Genomic DNA, 20,008 nt, shown 5'->3' with positions numbered 1-20,008 from the left:
GAGTAGATATCCACACCTTTTCACCAGTCCAGGTACTTTTCTATGTCCGTTTGAGGACGAACGTTTGTTTTAGAGGTGGGGAATGTGATGACCCGATAGGTCATTTATAGTTTTACACTTTGTTTTTGTGTTCCGAGACCTCGAATAGCTATGTTTAGCCTTCCTAAATTTGTGTTCACAGTCCGTGTCCTTTTTTCGGAAGGTTTTTATGAGCAAATTGATAAAAATGTGAAATCGTGCCTTGTAACTCATTTGAGTTGACTTCGGTCAACGTTTTGAGAAAACAGACCCAGATCAGTATTTTGACGGTCCTGGTGAGTCTGTATCATGATTTGGGACTTGGGCATATGCCCCGAATCGAATTCGGACTTCCCTAGCTTGAATTAACATAATTTGTTAAAACTATAAATCTAAAGGTTTAAAGAATTCATAAGTTTGACTATAGTTTGACTTTGTCGCTACCGGGTTCAAATTTCAGTTTCGCAATGTGGTACAGGTTTGTTTCAGTATTTATGACTTGTCTGCAAAATTTGGTGCGAAACGAAGTTGATTTGACGTGACTCGGACGTTTGGTTGAAAATTGCATGTTCTTAAGTTTCTTGGAAAATTTCATTTGTTTTGGTGTCTGATTCGTAGTTCTAGGTGTTATTTTGGTATTTTTATCGTGAGAGCGAGTTCGCATTATGTTTTTACACTTGTGTGCAGATTTGTTTGGAGCCCCGAGGGCTCAGGTGAGTTTCGGACGCGTTTCGGAGAGATCAGATTTTTGCTGGTGCTCAGGTCTCGCATTTGCGAAGAGCACAGTGGCCTGAAGAGTTCGCATTTGCGAACTCCCCATCGCATTTGCGATGATGGCCTAGCCTGGAAGTTGGTCGCAATTACCATCATTGGGTCGCATTTGTGCCATGTCCAAGTTCGCATTTGTGAACAATTCATCGCAAAATCGATGAAAGTAGAGATGGGATTCCTTCGCAATTGCAATTGTTTTCTTGCATTTGTGGGGTTCGCAATTGCGAACCCCAGGTCATAATTGTGACATCTGCGCCTCGACAAAAGAGGGAAAAACAAGATTTAGCTCATTTCTTTCAAACTTTCAACCCTAAACACCCTAGAGGCGATTTTCCCAAGAGATTTTCTTCCTAAATTCATTGGTAAGTTACTTAATCTACTTCTTTTCAATTACCCATTACATTTTATAATTTTTTTCAACAACAAATCTAAGGTTTTCATGGTAGAAATTAGGGATTTTTGTAAATTTGGGATTTGGACCTCGAATTGAGGTCGGATTTTGAAACTAATTACATAACCGGGCTCAGGGGTGAATGGGTGATCAAGTTTTGGTCCGAATCTCGGGTTTTGACCAAGCAAGCCCGGGGTTGACTTTTGTTGACGGTTTTCGAAATCGTTAAATATTGAATCTTTTTCACTCATGGGTAGTTTCTAAAGTTTATTTTTAATTGTTTGAATGATATTTTGTTAGATTTGATTGGTTTGGAGGTAAATTTTTTAGGAAAGTCCTCAGTTGAGCTTTGAGTTGATTGCGGAGCGAGGTAAGTGTCGTGGTTAACCTTGACTTGAGGGATTAGGACTTGTTTGCCTATTTGCTACGAGATTAATGTGTGGGTACAACGTTTATGTGAGGTGACGAGCATTTATGCGTTGTTTTTGGAATAAAGCATGCGGGTGGAACTTGTTGCCTTGTGATTTGTTGCCTTTTTAATTATGATATCCATGCTTCGGTTAGATTATTACTTATTTAGTCATTTCTTCCGTAATTATTGCTTAATTAGTAATGGTTGAGTATTTTGGAAGTTGAGGTTTGGTATCTTGGCATCATATTTTATGTAAAGCACATGCTCTATGCTATTTATCGCCTGAATTTATATTGTCTTTACTACATGGGAAGGGAGAGTATTAAAGCATGAAGTGTGATGCCGTGCCATTTCATTATCTCATTTATTGATTAATACATAGTGAGGAAGAGAATTAAAGCACGAAGGATGATATTGTGCCATCTATATCATTTATTCATTGTTACATGGTGAGATTGAGAGTAAAAGCACGAAGGGTGATGTCGTGCCATCTATATCAATTATTCATTGTTACATGGGCAAGTCGAGAGTAAAGCACGAAGGGTGATGTCGTGTTATTTCATTTTTACTTATGTCATTATTTCATGGTAAGGATGAGAGTAAAAGCACGAAGGGTGATGTCGTGCTCTCTTAATACTGTATGTTTATCTATCTTCATTGGTTGAGGAGTTATTTGGCTATCTTGTGATGCATTACTTGTCGTAGTTACCATATCTTTTCCCCCTTTCGCATGTCCTCTCCCAATTGTACATTGTTAAATCTATGTTTTGTTATTGTTGTACATATATGTATATGTTTGTACAAGTTTAATTACGTGAGCATCCTGTCATAGCCTCGTCACTACCTCGTCGAGGTTAGGCTCGACACTTACGGAGTACATTGGGTTGGTTGTACTCATACTACACTTCAGCACTTCTTGTGCAGATTTTGGTATTGGTCCGAGCGGTGCGTGAGGTGCGTCAGCTCGATTCATTACATACAGATACTTGAGGTAGATCTGCTGGCGTCAGCAGACCTTGGAGTCCCCTTCCTCTTCCCTCTTTTACTGTTCATTTCATTTGAAATATTTGTATTTATTTCAGACTCATTTGTAGAATTTCTTGTAGTTCGTGTACTTGTGACACCTGATCTTTGGGAGTAGATACTATTACATGACTTATGCTAGTGTTGTATTACATTGAATTCCTATCTTTCATTATTTATCATCACCTCATTTTAAACTGTTAAAATTTGGCTAATCAACTATCTCACGTCATCTTTCCTAGCAAGTGGATATTATGCGCCATCACGACCCCGAGGTTGGGATTCCGAGTCGTGACACATACGCAAGGTGATGAGTGGGTACACGGGTTATATGTGGTATTTGACCGGTTTAGATTATCTAGACTCTTTCCATGCTTTAATTGAATTGTCATAACATGTTATATCTCTCATTGTTAATCTACTCTTACATGATCTATTTGGCGTTGTTAGCACTTGTTCTACCTCTTACTTGTAATTTTGCTCTTATATGCTTTAGTTGAAGTTATTGCCTTCCTTATCTTGTTACATCTTAATTGTTGAATCATTTTTAATTGAAGTTGTTATTTCGTGAAATATCATCTTGTTGAGTTATTGGTGTTGAAGTTGTAATAGCCGTTATCACATTGAGGCAAAGTTGTTAATTGTTGAGATACCTTTCCTTGTTAAGTATTTCCATTCATTTTGTTATTGTTGAAATTTTTGTACACATTGTGGTTGATCCATGGTCTATTTGTTATGGAAATATTGGTGTTGCTGACTTTGTGGCAAGTTGTGGCATATGGGCACTTGTGGTGCGAGTTGTGATTGTGTTGTGTTATTGATACACATGCGGTGGTATAAGGCTAGGGGTTGATACACATGCGGTGTGATAAGGTGGGCTTGATATGCGTGTCGCTAATAGGGGAACTACTTGAAGCCACGTGGTGAGATAAGGTGGGCTAAAACGCGTGTAGCTATTTCGGGATAAATGATTTACAAAACTAAATGTAAGGCTCACGCGGTGATATAAGGAAAGATTATGATTGAAATTGTGAAATGTTAATACGAGGCAGTACCTCGGTTGTGATTTTCATTGTACATTCCATTTTGAAACAACTTGTTGATTTGAACGGTCATTATTTTTTCTTCAATCATTCATCCGCATTTTGATCGTGTTTGGTTATTCGTTTTTATCTTGGTGTTGGAACGATTGTGGTTTCTTATGTGAGTCATGCATTCTACGTGATTTGTGCAAGAGTTTCTTGACAGTTATGGTGATGGGAGTGGAGAGAAAAGAGAGGAAAGGGGAAAGGGTGGCGGCTAGGTCAAAAGTGAAATGATTTAAGTTTGGGTAGGGGTTGGTCTTCTCTAAGGGATAAAAGTGGGAGATCCAACGAATCTGATTATTTTGATAATTAGGGGTTTATAAATAGTTTTATGGAGAAAAGTTGGTGGTTGTTGGATTCTTATGATCCAACGGCAGAGATAAAATACGACGGGGCTTTTATAATAACTAAAAAACAAGATTAAACCTGGTCCGTTGATGATATAAATCAACGGTCAAGATGGTGTGTGTTTGTTTTGTGAGTGAATAGACGGGTAACGTGGCATGATTTAATTGATTCGGAGAGAAGGCCATGGATTGCCAAGGCGGAGTAGAGGAGGGGTTTGGACTGGGTCAGATGGGCAATTGGGCTTGGGTATTTGGGTTGTTTTGATTTAAAAAAATAGCCATTTTATATTTAACTTCACAATTGCAAACGTAGCCATTTCGGTCTTTAATCCTTTTAGAATTAAGTTAAATAAACGTAAATAATTTCAATAAAATGTAATAGAAATTAAAATCATCAAATACACTACCAATTACTATAATTAGTTAATTAATTTTTAAATACCCTATTTTCTATTTGTGACACTAATTTCGTATTTATTTTGAAATAGTAGGCTATTTTACCAAAATTAAGAAATAACCTTATTAAATTAATTATAAACCTATTTAATGAATGTAAAAGTTATTTTAATAGTTTTAAAATAGTAGGATTGATATATTTGTAATTACAACACTAAATTATTAATCTAACACCATTAATTACTTAATTTATATAAAAATGAGTATTTATTAATTAGAAAATATTTTCAATATACTTATTGAAAATTATTAAGTGCAAGTAAATTAATTATAAAAGGGAGGGTAAAAATTGGTAGTCAAAACGTGGTACACTGCTCAGAAGCTTGGGACAATCCCTCTTGATATGACTTAAGTCTCTACACTCAAAGTATCTTTCCTCCGAGGCGAGGCTATTGGCTCTGTGTCTACCCCTGAGTACTTGAATATCCGCCCGAAGAACCCTAAACTGATGGAGAACAATATGAACTTTGTGTTGGCAGTGCGCTAAAAGATGACTAGTCTGGGCAAACACTATATGAACCATGGTTGACTGAAGAATCACGATTAACCTGAGGTTGACTAAACAGGCCTGAAAGGAAGGCCTCTACTGTGATTCCCCTGGCCTCCAAATGAGGCACCACCAAAATCACCTGAACCTCAGGACTTCTTGGCGTCCCCCTCCTCTCTATCCTGCCTACAAATATGCTCTAAGAGCCCGGCAATCTCCACAACCTGATGAAAAATAGTATCGGTTTTGGCCTCTCGGGCCATCCCGTACCGAATACAAAAATTGAGGGCCTCATTGACCCTCCCAACCCTCTCCCTCTCAGTATGTATCAAGAACACAGCATGACGTCTCATCTCCGTGAACCTTATCTCATACTGAGTCACGATCATACCCTCATGTATGCTCGAACTCACTATACAGCTCACCCTACGAGTTTGTGGAATAAAATTCTCCAAGAAGAGAACTTAGAAGTGAAACCATGTAGTGGTGCTGCGCCAGCTGGCCTACTAAACTCATAGGTTTGCCACCATCTATAGGCTCGCCTTGTTAGCTGAAAAGTTAAGAAATCAATCCCGTTTGAGTCCACCAGACCCAAACTACGCAGAAACCAGTGACACTAATCAAGAAAACCCTGTGTATCCCCAGTAGGCTCTCCAGTGAAGTGGGGAGAATGAAGTCTCTAAAATCTCTTCAGCTTTTTCTGCTCCTCCGTAGTCAAGGCTGGCCTAATCTCAGGTTGAACTGTAATGATTGGCTACACCGACGGAACCCCCATGTCTGATAACCATGAGCTAACTAATTTGGTGTACGTGTGGGGGGTGTCTAGGATCCTCCCCTAGCTGTGAAGTAGCTGGTGCAACCGAGATCACACCCACTTGAGTCAAATTCTCATACATGCACAGGATATGAGCCAAAGTTTCCTAGAGTCCAGGTGCAGCAATAGGTCCCTCAGATGCCTGAGCTGGTCCAACCAGCTCAACATGGTCACGAATTAGCTCCTCAAATAGAGTGTAACGACCCGGCCGGTCATTTTTGTGTATTGTAGCCCCGTTCCCCTATTTATTTCCTCTTATATGTTCATTTTTTATTATGTGGCTTGCCGGGGGGTAGGATTAGTTTCGGAGAATTTTCGAAGTGAATTGGGACACTTAGTCCCAAGGTTAGAAGCTTAAGTTGAAAGAGTTTATCGTGTGGTAATTTTGAAAGAGTTTATCGTATGGTAATGTTTTGATGAATCTAGTAGCTTCGTATGGTAATTTTGGACTTAGGCGTACGTCCGGATTTGGATTTGGAGGTCCGTAGGTTGGTTTGGTGCTTTTAGGCGAAAGTTGAAAAGTTGAATGTTGGGAAGATTGAGAGGTTTGATCGAGAGTTGACTTTGTTGATATCAGGTTCCGATTTTGGTTCCGGGATTAGAATAAATCCTTGTGTCATTTGGGGCTTACATGCAAAATCTGAGGTCATTCCGAGTTGTTTAGGCTTGTTCGGCGTGAGTTTTGAATTTGGAAAGTTCATTAGTTTTTTTAGGCTTGAGTTGATGTGCGATTCATGATTTTGATGTTGTTTGGGGTGATTTGAGGCCTCGCGTAGGTTCGTGGTGTGTTCTAGGACTAGTTGGTGTGATTGGACGGGGTCCCAAGGGCCTCGGGTGTTCGGATGGGTTTCAGACCATTTCTCTATGTTGTGGATTGTTGTCAGCTGATGGCTGGTTTCCTTCTTCGCGATCGCGTAGTTCTATTTGGTGTCAGATCGATTTCTTTCACCGCATTCGCAAAGATAAGGATGCGTTCGCGGAGCTTTGCGGAGGCTGTGCATCGCGATCGCGAGCAGGGAGTCATGTTCGCATAGAAGGGAGGCCAGCTGGGGGCATCAGGCCTTAAGCCTTCACATTCGCGGAAGGCTGGACACGTTCGTGTAGGCACAGTAATGTTGGTCATCACGTTCGCGAGATGGACATCACGTTCGCGTAGTAGGTTTTGGCAGCTTTGGAATTTGTTCTTTGCACTCCCAAAGGCTTTTCTGCGATCGCGAAAGGTAATGCATGGGCAGAATGTTTTAAAACTCTATTTCGAGGGTTTGAATTATTATATCACATTTTAAGTTAGAGAGCTCGGCTTTGGGCGATTTTGGAGGGGATTTTCATGATTTGGATCGGGGTAAGTTTTTTTACTCGAATTTATTATTATTTCATGATTCCAACCTCGATTTTAGTGTTTGATTAGTGATTTGAATTGGAGAAATTGGGAATGTTGTAAAAACGTTTCTAAAACATAAATTGAGGATTTGAAGGTCAATTTGAGGTCGGAATTGGATAATTTCTATATGGGTGGACTCGTAATTGAATGGGTGTTCGGAATTTGTGAGGTTTGACGGGTTCCAAGGTATGGGCCTGGGGTTGACCTTTTTGATTTTGATAAAGATTAAAGCTTTATTGTTTGAAGTTGTTTCCTACATCATTATTTGATGATATTAAGTTGTTTGTGACTAGATTCGAGTCGTTCGGAGCTCGATACGCATGGGAAGAGCATTTTGGAGTATTGATTTGCGCGTTTTGAGGTAAGTAACATATCTAAACTTATATTTTAGGGTATTTAACCCTGGGAACCATGTTTTATGAAATGTATTGGCGTGACGCACATACTAGGTGACGGGCGTGTGGGCGTGCACCAGAGTAATCATGATATGAGTTGACATTTAGACTATTACCGAAATCTTTTGCTACCATACCTTGTTATATCATTGTTTTCCCCACCTGTTGATTAACTGAGATGTGATTCATGTTAGAAATTATGTTAAGGCTAGGTGATTATTTGGCCGAATTAGGCTATTTCTATTGTTTTGGGCTATCTGTCTTAACTGTAATTATACACTATGTCCTGATTCTTTATTTGCATATTATATCTCAATCTCTGTACATTATTCATTGTTACATCACATGTTGTGGTTGTTTCTCCATATGTGATACTGCTTAGGCTGAGATATGAGATTGTGAGCCTTGAGAATTGAGAGGTTGATGACTGAGGTGGTCCTTAGAGCCGTGTTGAGAGTGTTATTCTGGATCAGGCCGCACACTGCAGTAGGCCATATTGGCTTTATTATTATTTAGATCGGGTTGCACGCCGCAGCATACCTTATTGGCTTTTGATTAGCGCTTGGGCAGGATCCGCCCCTCGGGAGTCGGACATGCCAGCAGTGAACACGGGCACAGTGATATATATATGTGTGCTTTGGTGAGGGACATTGATGCCAGGAACCCGTACAGTGCTGAGTGATTGTGTGTGTGTAATAATATGGGAATTTGAGTCAAGCACCTTGAGTGAGCTGAGAGTGAGAGTACTTGAGGTTATCATTATGAAATCATTAACTTGACATGCATATTTGACATGTAGTCATAGAGATGTATTTTCCTCATGCTAGCTGGTAATTGAAATGTTCTTATCCTTGTTGGGCTGAATATTATAATTCCGTTGAGTTATGTACTGTTACTGCCATCATTATATCCTGTATTTTTATTGATATTGGTCTTTGACTTTTTCTTCTGAGCTCGTCATTGCTTTCATCTCAAGGTTAGGTTTGTTACTTATTAAGTACATGGTGGTCGGGTACTCATACTACACTCTGCACTTCGTGTGCAGATCCATGTACTTTCGGATATGGTATTTGCTAGAGCCATATTGGTACTAGTACTTAGGAGACTACGAGGTAGCTGCTATGCCATCTGCAGACCTTGGAATTCTCTTTCATTTATTTCCTTTATTACTATTCTATTGTCCAGATGGTTGTATTGAGGATTTTGCTTTGTATGTTGACATTCAGTACTCCTTATGTACTCGTTGACACCAGATCATTGGGATGGTTGTAGTAGTATTGTGTTATTTTCATCAGATATTTTATGTTATTTTCCGTTGTTGCATTATTAAACCATGTTTATTCAAATTCATCATCATTATGTGACTGTTGGCTTGCCTAGCAAGTAGTGTTAGTGGTCGTCGCGGCTCCGGTGGAAGTTGGGTCGTGACAGGGAGCTACTAGTGGCTACACCATGGCTGCTCTAGCAGGTCCTCTCACTACGGCACGTGCTCTACCCTTGCCTATGTCTCGACTCCGCCTCTCGCGGCCTAGGGTACTGGAGCCTGCTCAACTACTCCAGAAGAATGTGTCCTCACCATCTGTGAAAGTATAGAAGATCAAAGATTCAAACATTGAAATAAAACAATTCGCACGATACAAACTGGAAAAAAAAAAAGAAGTTTTCCTAATAGCCTCTCGAAGATAAGTGCAGATGTCTCTGTACATATCCGTAAGACTCTACCAGACTTGTTCATGGCTCGTGAGATCTAAGAAACCTAGGGCTAAAGCCTGGTCTTACACCTGGCCTCGCGAGCTCTGTAGCGAGCTACAGGACAACCTTTGGGTGTTTGATCATAACTTCTTGTAGGAATGTCCGAATGACGAACGGTTTAAAGCATTAGAAACTACACTCAAAGAGCTTTAATTTGATAGGTATATCACCTCATAAGTCATTATAGTTTGGTAGCAGAATACGTTTGAAGTAGGATCTTGTGCAAATTGAGACATCCTTTCCACTTAATGTATCCTACTTGTTCCACACGAATTCTTTCCATTCACAAAACTCCTTAATATATTTCAACACACCTTAAACATATACTTTTCATTTCGAAACAATGTGGTTCTATCCCATGGGTCTCCTTTAATACTCTAATACGTTATTCCCAAATATCGTTGGCGTACTTTAAAATATTAAATCATTAGAAAAAATTTTCGGGGCCTTACAAAGGGCATGTATACATTCTGAGGCTAGCATATAAAGAATATACATAGTAAAAAGTATGTATACATCTAAGGAGCTTGCATATAAAGAAGATACACGAAGTCCAAATACTGATTAGTTTCCATAATCTGCGTATATGTCATCAGGGAGAAACATGAGAGGACGACCCTAGGGGGATGTCATCATAATCTGCGTATATTTTATCAAGGAGAAACATGTGGCATCAGATAGAAAAACCCTCTTACATATACCACATTTTTAATGGTAAAAACCTTTTGGATTTTCTTTCCACCAAGAAAAAGTTTTTCTTCTAATTGCTAATTATTCAGGCACAACATGGACTATAAAATTTAATTAACAAGACTTCCTATTATGGAATTAATTTGAAAATTCAAAATTAATATCTACCATAATAAATTATGAATTATTACGCTAAAAATCGTTATTGCACTGCTTAGTTCAATTTATAATTCTTTCATTACACCTTATTTAATTTTTCATGTTAAGATTAAGATACTAATCAATTAAATTATATTACTGTAAATTTAATTTATTGATTATTTTCTTTAGACTTTCGCTTAACTTATTTCAAGTGTCGGATGCAAAATTTATTGAGCCTATCCTCACAAATGCGAAGACATGAGATACATTGACCGCAAAAGCGATGCTCGCATTTGCGAGCAGGACCTCGCAAATGCGAGATCTGCAGACTCTCAGCACTAGCAGAACTCCAACAGCAGTTCAAACCATTTCAGAACACATCCGAAACTCATTCGAGCCCTTCGGGTTCCAATCCGAACATTCACACAAGTGTAATAACATCATATAAATTCGCTCGCTAACTCAAATCATAAAAGTAACATCAAATATCACGAATTGATCATCAAAACTCAAGATTTTCAACTTTGAAACTCAAATTTCCAATTTTTCACATAATGCGCCAAAACGCCCTCGGGTCACTCGGCACCCCAACCAAACCTGCGTATAAGTTCAAAATATCATACGAACCTACTGAAATCGTCAAAATACCGATCCGAAGTCGTTTACAAAAACGTTGACCCTGGTCAACTCTAGCTTTATTTTAAGTCAAAAATCGCAATTTTCAAAATTTCACATATAATTTCGAAAATGACATAGACCACACACGCAAGTTTTAAATCATAAAATAAAACTACAAGAGGTCCCGGAACATAGAAAAAGGAGCTAGTACTCAAAACGACCTATCGGGTCGTCACAATGGACTAGAGAATTATGTTATTAAGTCAGTATAAACAGTTATCTCTACTTGGTCCGTTATATACATACAAAATATACTAGCATAAGGAATTGGAATTAAATTATTTTTATAATTAAGATAAATTATATTTAATCTTGTGCTACAACCATTCCGATGATTTCTCTAATTCCATCAATAAATTGTGAACATAAACTTTATGACTTATAAGACCCGATGATTTAATCTTTCGTCTATAAGCTAAAACTCTATTCACTAAATCATGTACTATATAAGCAAAGGACACATACATGATCTATTAAAAATAAAACCTTATTAAATCAAATAAATAAATAAATAATAATAAATAATTAATTATTTAATATAGAATACTATGATAAAAAAACATGGTTTATGGTATATTGTTGCGACCAAACACACTCACGCAAGTATACGTGGTCGTCAAGTAATATAATAGTGAGTAGAGTATCGTTCCCACGAAGACTTATGATTAACTTTTGACTAACTCAAACTCAAATAACTTATCAATTCAAGTGATTTATCACAAAATAGATAATTTTCTAATTTACTACCTAAAAACTATCAAGTAATGAAATACTAAAGATCAACCACAACACTTAAATGATTTCGAATAACAATCAATAGGAGATAATATTCCAGGGTCACAGGTTATCTAACAATCATGTTGCATTCTTAGCTTAAAATAACTAATTGATTTATCTGGATTGTTGATTGACATGTTTGATATTACTCATAAGAATCTGTCGAGTTCTTACTCGCCTATTCAAGCTAACTTAATGCCTATATGTCTATGGAATTAAGATTAACAAGAATGTATTTACACTTTCTGTATTTCAACCGAGCAAGACAATTAGGTATATTTCTATCCTAATTGCGAATCCGTTCTCCGATGTCCGGGTTCAAGAACTTGCTTTATTTAATTCTATATGCAATCTAGAATTTCCACTTTCGAGTTCAACTCTAGATTCGTAGATAGTAATTCACTGTTAGCTACTCAGCAAATTAATTAAAAACAGAATTAAATAAACAACCCAATATGATAAAATCAACTTTGTCAAATTAAACTTCAAACGTCAACATTCATGTATACCCATGACTCTAGAATAATAGGGTTCTTAACCACTCATGTTCATGCAATCATCAAAAAATTCACAAGAGTGCATAAAAATCAATAAAAGAAGGAAAAATAAGAACTCAAGATGAATTCCGTGGTTCCCAAGCTTTGTCGTGGCTTTTTTCCCCTTCCCAATATGTTAGATGACCTAAAAGAGACGTTTTTGGCTTATATATTGCGTACAAAAGTCGTGGGCTAAAGTTCTCCTATTCCTAATCCAAATCACGTCCAGGGATTGATGCTGGGGTGGATGCGTCGCATCCACCTCGTCCTCCACTTCTCAGCTTCGCATGCTAGGGTGGATGCAAAGCATCCACCCTTTGTTCCTCCATCTCAGTTTTGCCCAGGTGCGGATGCTAAAGCGGATGCTATGGGCCGACTTCACTGCTAAGGGTGCATGAAATCTGATTTTTTTCTAGATTGGATGCGACGCATCCAACCCCTCTTCCTCTAGCTAGAGCACCTTTTCTTCATATTTTGGCACTCCAAACACCCTAAATCATCACACACAACTCAATTAGTCATAAAATCAATAATTAAACCATGTTGGGCATTTTAAAGATCAAATAGCATCAAAAAATGGTTAAAATATTGGTAAAATAACATCAACACATATCGAAATATGCCCAACATCATATATTTTAACGCATACTACCTTTTAAGCATATGATTTAGGTATTATAAACTTTAAAAGCTTTCCGGAACTGTGTGTCTAACTTAGAGACTGAACGAGGACGTAATAGATAGCAAATTGTTTTTTGAGGCATACGATGTGTGTCGTGTGTGTGGGTGTTGGGGGAACTGTTCAAACACGAGATGCACTACTCCCTTGTAAGAAGACAACTATCAATAGTGTTATGTACTATTTGTGACAAGTCTAATGAGTACCCTCAACTTAGATATTTCAAAGATGATAGGGAACTGGTTCCACCAATGTACAAGAAATCATCATATAGTCACTTTTCAATAATGTGTCAAAAACAAAAACAGAAGAGCATTACTCAAAGACGGACTAGTGGACTGTAATAATCCTCCTAGTTGGTTCATCTAATTATGCTCCCACTGATAAAGGGTGATGGCCATCAAAACTATTGTAAAGTTGTGGTCAATGGTCATTATATTGATAATGTGTTATTATCATCTAGTACTTATTCAATGAAGATGGTCCTAATTTGAATTATTATTTCAGTTGAAACGTAGTTTGAAGTAACATTTGTTCACCTCTAATGATGATTACTTTGATCACCACGGGAATTTAATTTTTAATTTAGCAAAAGAGAGACAGCGTTGGGTGATTAATAATCCATAATGGCTCAGATTTACATTTTAAAACTTATCTTGCCTTCACATTAAACACCTTTGCTCACCTTTTGGTGCATAATCTGCCCAAAATTTATAACGTGGACGGAAACTGATTAATTTTCCCCTTTGGAATATACAACTTTATAATTTTGAAAAGTTTGTTAAAATTATAAAATGACAATCTTTTCCCATTTATGATTTCTTTGTCATAATTTAATTTGATCCATATAGTATGTTGGGGTATCATTTTTTTCTGAATGAAAATAGAAATAAATTGGCATATGAAAAAGTTAATGTTACATGTGCATAGACTTTTAACTTTTGATATTTACAGTGATTAATTAAAATGCTAAGGAAAGAGATTGATCTCCTAAATCTCTTCCAACTACTTCCCAAGTTTGACTTTAGTAAGCTAGAAAGTGACATTTATAAAAACTTCACTTGATTGTAGTCCAAGAAATAATTAAGCTAAACCAATTAAAACAAGGATCAATACGATAGATTTTGGAGTTATGGTCCCATTGTACAATAAGAAGAAAGATAAAAGCTTTGCTGCGACTTCTAATTTAATGGAAGGTTAAGTACTCACACAAAAAATACAAAATCAATATTAAGCAAGCAATCAAGGACCAAAATCGTTACTTTTAGTAATTAAATAATGAAAGTCTGATATAACCCCAAAGTGATGAATTTCGTTTGCTTATTTGAAGTAACGAAGCCGAACTGCTTTATCATGCTTTAGATTTTAAGACTTAATTACCATTTTTAACTGATGGTTTCAACAGTCAAATGATACCGTATTAACTTGCTTCCTAAATGAGACTGCTTTCCCTTTTGTTTAAATTTGTTATATATGAACAAAAGAAAATGTTAAAGAAACTACTAGTTGATGTGCAAATCAAATTTCAGGAAATTCTTTTCCGTGAAACTAGTCATTTTCTCGTGAAAGTGTATAGAAGGCAGGCGGAAGAAGCAATCTTTTTAGGTTAAATAATATAAAGATAGAATTTTCTAAATGTACAAAAAATACTAGAAGAGTAAAAGAAGAAAGACCAACCAATGCCATTTTTAACGGATGATTTGCACAAGTAGGATTATTTGGTGCTACCATTTATGTTTTGAAGAATATTTTTGAAAAAATAACTTTCGCGTCGTCAAAATTTTAAAGCATGCTTATCAGAATTTATGATAAATCGTCATCTTTGACTAAGATTCTGAGAGTCTTCATAATTGATGGCAAAAATCCTGACAAATCGTAATAACTGTCACAAACTGACAGCTGCCATAACTTATTTTCAAAAATCCTGGCAAATAGTCATAATTTTCCACATAAAATTCTGATGGTCTCTTTAAGTGTTGTGCAAAAATTTCACCATCATGTTTTGCTTCAAAAGTAATCCAAGTCAACACCAAATGACCCTAAATTTGATATACAACCTTCTTATACCAACTTCAATAATTTTCAATAGTTAGACTTAAACCTTCAAAAACTAAAATTTTCTTAATGAGATTAAAATATAGAGAAAACTACAAAATAAGCCAAAAATAAATGTTATTTACCAATAATTATGCACTAAGTTATGCTATTAAAATAACTATAAAAAATTACAAATAACATATAATATTCTAAAAACCTAGGCAAAAAGAGAGAAACGTGTGTGGAAATATGACGAGAGAAAAGAATCAAGCTGGCAAAAGGAGTAGTGAGAAATCTTGTTTGAAAATTATATGGAATATATTAAAAGTACACTTTGAATTTTAATCTACAATGTCTGATTTAAATTCTACGAAAGCATATCGTTAGCGGTAAATTGAATAGAATTCGAGAGTGAAAAAAGTAATGTGATCAATTTGAATTTATCCTCATATAAGTGATGATAAAAGTTAGCGTTTTACAATAATTTATTAAGTTCCTATTCATTAATTAATTTCAAATAATATTTTTTCGATGGGTATGATTGGAATTCGTTGAAAACACATTGATTAGACAATATATTTGAGGAAAATCAGAGGTGATTTGGAATGATTTGGAGTCAAAACTCTTAATTGAAATCGAATTTAAAAATTTCTCTGCGTCACATATTTCTCACATGTATCTCACATACATGTATACATAGATATACAAAGGTTACCTAATGGATATACCATAGATATGTGTGGGATAAATAAATAAGTACATGGAAGATAGTAGAGGGATATACATCTCATGTTCTAGTTCGAATTGGCACAAATTTCAATTCAAACCACCTTAAATCTCAACCAAATCGTCCTAAAATTGAGATTCGAACTTCATGAGATGTACCCAATCTATTGCAACAATACCCACTCAAAATAAATTCTAACTTCGAAAACCCAAATTTTCAATTTTAAACTTAAGCGAGTTAATGGCATTCAATGTAATTTCCGCTAATCTTCTACACTTTTCAAATTATTTAATTACAAAGTTCATAGGCAACCACAGTTAGCTATAAAAAGGGAGTAATGACATTATTATTTCCACGACTATGTGATTCTGCAGAGGATTTTAAAGTTATCTAATTACTAAATTTGTTTGGTATAAACTATAAAGAATTGGTGAAGATGCCAAGTTGAGCAAGGCAAGTTGGGCGAGAAAAATATCGAATTTATGTGATGGGGAAACATTCGATGCTACCTGGGAGAAGCATACAAATAGTTAATTGGCTTAATATAGGTAGTATTTGGTTAATATTGATAGTATTTTATAAATTAAGTAACATTAATTGTATTATTGTTTTGAAAGACCAGATTGGATAATTTTTCTCAAAAATGTAAACAGCAATTATAAAAAGGTGCGCCCAACGTAATTTCTCCTTTTTTAACTTGATCATTTCGTGCACTTACGGCCCACGGTCCCTTTTTACTGTGAAGAATTAACCTAAATAGCAGCTCATTTAATTACTTAAACTAAAAAATAGCCGGCGAATGTATAATATATATAATATGTATATAACTATGTATAAATAGTATATAATTTATGTACACCGACTAAAAAAGAAAATAGTAAAATCGGGCGGCTATTTGCGTAAAGATCCCTTTAACTATCTTTACACACCAAAAAGGAAAGAGAATCTTACGAAAATGTCCAAAATAAGCCCAAACTTACAAACTTCTAACCATTAATCATAAACTTATCAAAACTATTCAAGAATATATAAAAATTTAAAACCCAGATTGTAACGACCCGGCTGGTCGTTTTTAGTGTTATAGCCCCGTTTCCCCATTTGTTGCTTGTTCTATGCTAAATTGTTGTTATGTGACTTACCGGGGGTGGTTGGTTCGGTTTCGGGGATATTTCAGAATGGATTGGGACACTTAGTCCTGAGGTTGGAAGCTTAAGTTGAAAGAGTTGACAGGGGGTTGACTTTTTGAGTTGACTTTTTGACTATTGAATAAAAACTTAGCATTTTCATATGGAATTAATTCCTATAGCTCGTGTTGATTGTGTCGAATTATTTGTGGCTAGATTCGAGGCATTCGGAGGCTGATTCGCGAGGCAAGGGCTTATTGGAGTAGAGATTTGTACAGTTTGAGGTAAATAACACTTCTAAACTTTGTTCTAAGGGTACGAATCCCTGAAGTACGTGTTATGTGATTGGTATTGAGGTGACGCAAATGCTGGGTGACGAACGTGTGGGCGTGCACCGTGAAAATTGTGATCTGGTTGATTTCGTGGTACTGTGTAGTCATCAAACCTTGTAGTCATTCATGTGATCTCTATGTGTTAGAGTAGTTGAGCTACTGATTCATGTTAGAAATCATGTTAGGCTATATGTTTATCCTGTTGAGATCCAATGTGGTCATTTCTGCTGTTGAATTATTTGCTTAGATGGAAATTTTGTACTCAGTCACATCCATTATTTGCATATCATATCTCACTCTCTGTTACTATTATTGTTGTGTTATATATCATTGTTTGGGCTAATTGGCATGAGATTTGTGAGCCTGAGAGATTGGAGAGATTGATGACTGAGTTGGAGCTAAGAGTCGTGCTGTGAGTGAGATTTGTGGATCGGGTTGCACGCCGCAACATGCCTTATGGCTATATGTTGATAGGGTTGCACGCCGCAACAAGCCTTATGGCTATATGTGAATCGGGTTACACGCCGCAACATGCTTTATTGTTATATGTGGATCGGATTGCATGCTGAAACAGGCCTTATGGCTACATGTGGATCGGGCTACATGCCGTAGTAGTCACCGTACAGTGCTGAGTGACTGAGTGTGACGAGCAAGAATTGAAACAGTCAGATTGAGTACTCTGAGAGTGTGAGTACATGAGGTTTTCATTGTGTTGCATCACATACAGTATTCATATTGGCATATAGATATAGAGACGTCATATTCCTCATATTAGTCACACTTGGCATATCTTATCTGTGTTGAACTTAATTGTTAAACCTATAAGCATGTCCACATTTTTTATACTGTATTGGTTGAGCTCATCACTATTTTCAGCCCAAAGGTTAGACTTGTTACTTATTGAGTTGGTTGTACTCACGCTACACCTTGCACTTCGTGTGCAGATCCAGGTATTTTGGGGCACGGTGGTTGCTGATCTTGGAGTTTTTGCTCGTTCGGATATCATCGAGGTAGATGCTTTGGCGTCCACAATCCTTGACTCTCCTCCTCTATCTCTTAGTTTTACTTATGGTGTTCTACCTTTCAAGACGGTGTTTCAGACTATGTTATTTTATAGATGCTCATGTACTTAGTGACACCCGGGTTCTAAAAAAATTGTATTTTAGACGTAGTTGTTTATATCGGCTATTTATGAGAGTTATTACTGTTAAACTTACTTCATCTTATTTTTAATACAAAATACCTAGTTTTATTGTGTATGTCGACTTACCTAGTTCTGTGGTAGGTGCCATCACGGCATGTTGAGTTTTGGGTCATGACAAGTTCGTATCAGAGCCTAGGTTACATAGGTCTCACGAATCATGAGCAGGTTTAGTAGAGTCTTGCGGATCGGTACAAAGACGTCTGTACTTATCTTCGAGCGGCTGCCGAATGCTTCGGAAAACTTCACTTTCTTGTATTCTTGTCGTGCGAATTTGTTAATTCCGGGAACTAAACTTATGTTATTCTATTCTCACAGATGGTGAGGACACGTAAAACCAAATCGGGCAGATGGCCACCAGTACCACCAGCTAGGTCCATGAGAGGTCGGGGCCGCGATAGAGGCCGAGGTACAGCTCGTAAATCAGCTAGAGCAGCACCTGTAGACCCACCAGTTGCTCCAGCTCAGGAGCATATTCCAGATGTGGTTGAGCCGGTGGGACCAGCTGTGCGCATTGTGATTCCAGGCCTTCAGGAGGCTCTGGCCCAGATATTGACTGTTTGCACTAGCCTTGCTCATGCGATTTCAGTTCCGGCCACAACAGCCACTTCTCAGGCCGGGGGAGTGATAAATGGAGATTTTGACTAATTATTATTATCTTTTTGCTTTTGTTTTAGTCCAAAAATATTGATTTATGTTCCCGAAACTAATAAAAGTGTGCAAACTGCAAGAATGTTGGAAGTTTGGTCTCCCATGATGAAATCCGACTCAATAAGGAGTGTTCCGAATCACAAGGCAAGAAAGGGCGCATAACTAAAGAAGTGCGGTCCGCAGAATTCCATCTGCAGCCATAGATCAAGTGAAAGAGCCCAACAGGAATATGGCCAATGTGCGGCCGCAGAACAAGGTCTGCACTGACAAATGATTCAAAGTCCAGAGAGTGTGAAAAAGACCAAGTCCTGAAGCCTTGCTGAAGTGCGGAACGCACCAGAATTGTGCGGTCGCAGAAGATGCTTCGCAACCGCAATCCAGAATTGTGTAGCTGCAGAATCTAAGATCTTGCAACTGAAGAAATATGCATACCGCACATGGAATTGTGCGGCCGCAGAACCTCCCGAGGGGAATTTTTGTCAATGAATTTGGGCCACTATAAATAGACGAGTTTCACGTTTTTAGGTCAAGTTTTAAAGTTTGAGCTGCTGTAGCCGTTACATTTTGCCATTTTAGGAAGTTTGTGATTATTTTAGTGTTTAAACATTATATTTTATTATTTTAATCTTAGATTATGAGTTTAATTAGCATTTCTTCTTTATTTTCTTCAATTCTCACTATGAGTAGCTAGATTCTTACTAGGGTTGTGACCCGACCCTAGTGTGTAAACCTTATGGGTATTTAATTTAATGCTTGTTTATGATTGGGTGTTGATTATTTAGCTTTGTTTATGCTTCAATTTTAGAATTAATGGTTGTAAATATTGATTCATGCCTTTTTGACCTAGTCTCTACTTGAGAAAGAGGGACCTAGTCTAGGATAACTTGGCTAACAAGGAATTGGGCTAATTGAGGGTTTGATTAGCCTAATTAAAGGGTTCAAACTAGTGATAGTGAGAACCCGACTTAGCTCATATCAACTATTTTGTTTCATACCCATTTGGACTTGAGAAAGCCAAATTGGGCAAAATCACTCTTTGACCGAGAGGTATTGAGTGGGTAAGGTAGAGTTGAGAACTATATTACACCCCAATCAACAAAATA

The sequence above is a fragment of the Nicotiana tomentosiformis genome, chromosome 8 (genome assembly GCF_000390325.3).
Source record: "Nicotiana tomentosiformis chromosome 8, ASM39032v3, whole genome shotgun sequence".
Taxonomy (NCBI): Eukaryota; Viridiplantae; Streptophyta; class Magnoliopsida; order Solanales; family Solanaceae; genus Nicotiana; species Nicotiana tomentosiformis.
Note: the sequence above shows the minus strand (reverse complement) of the source record.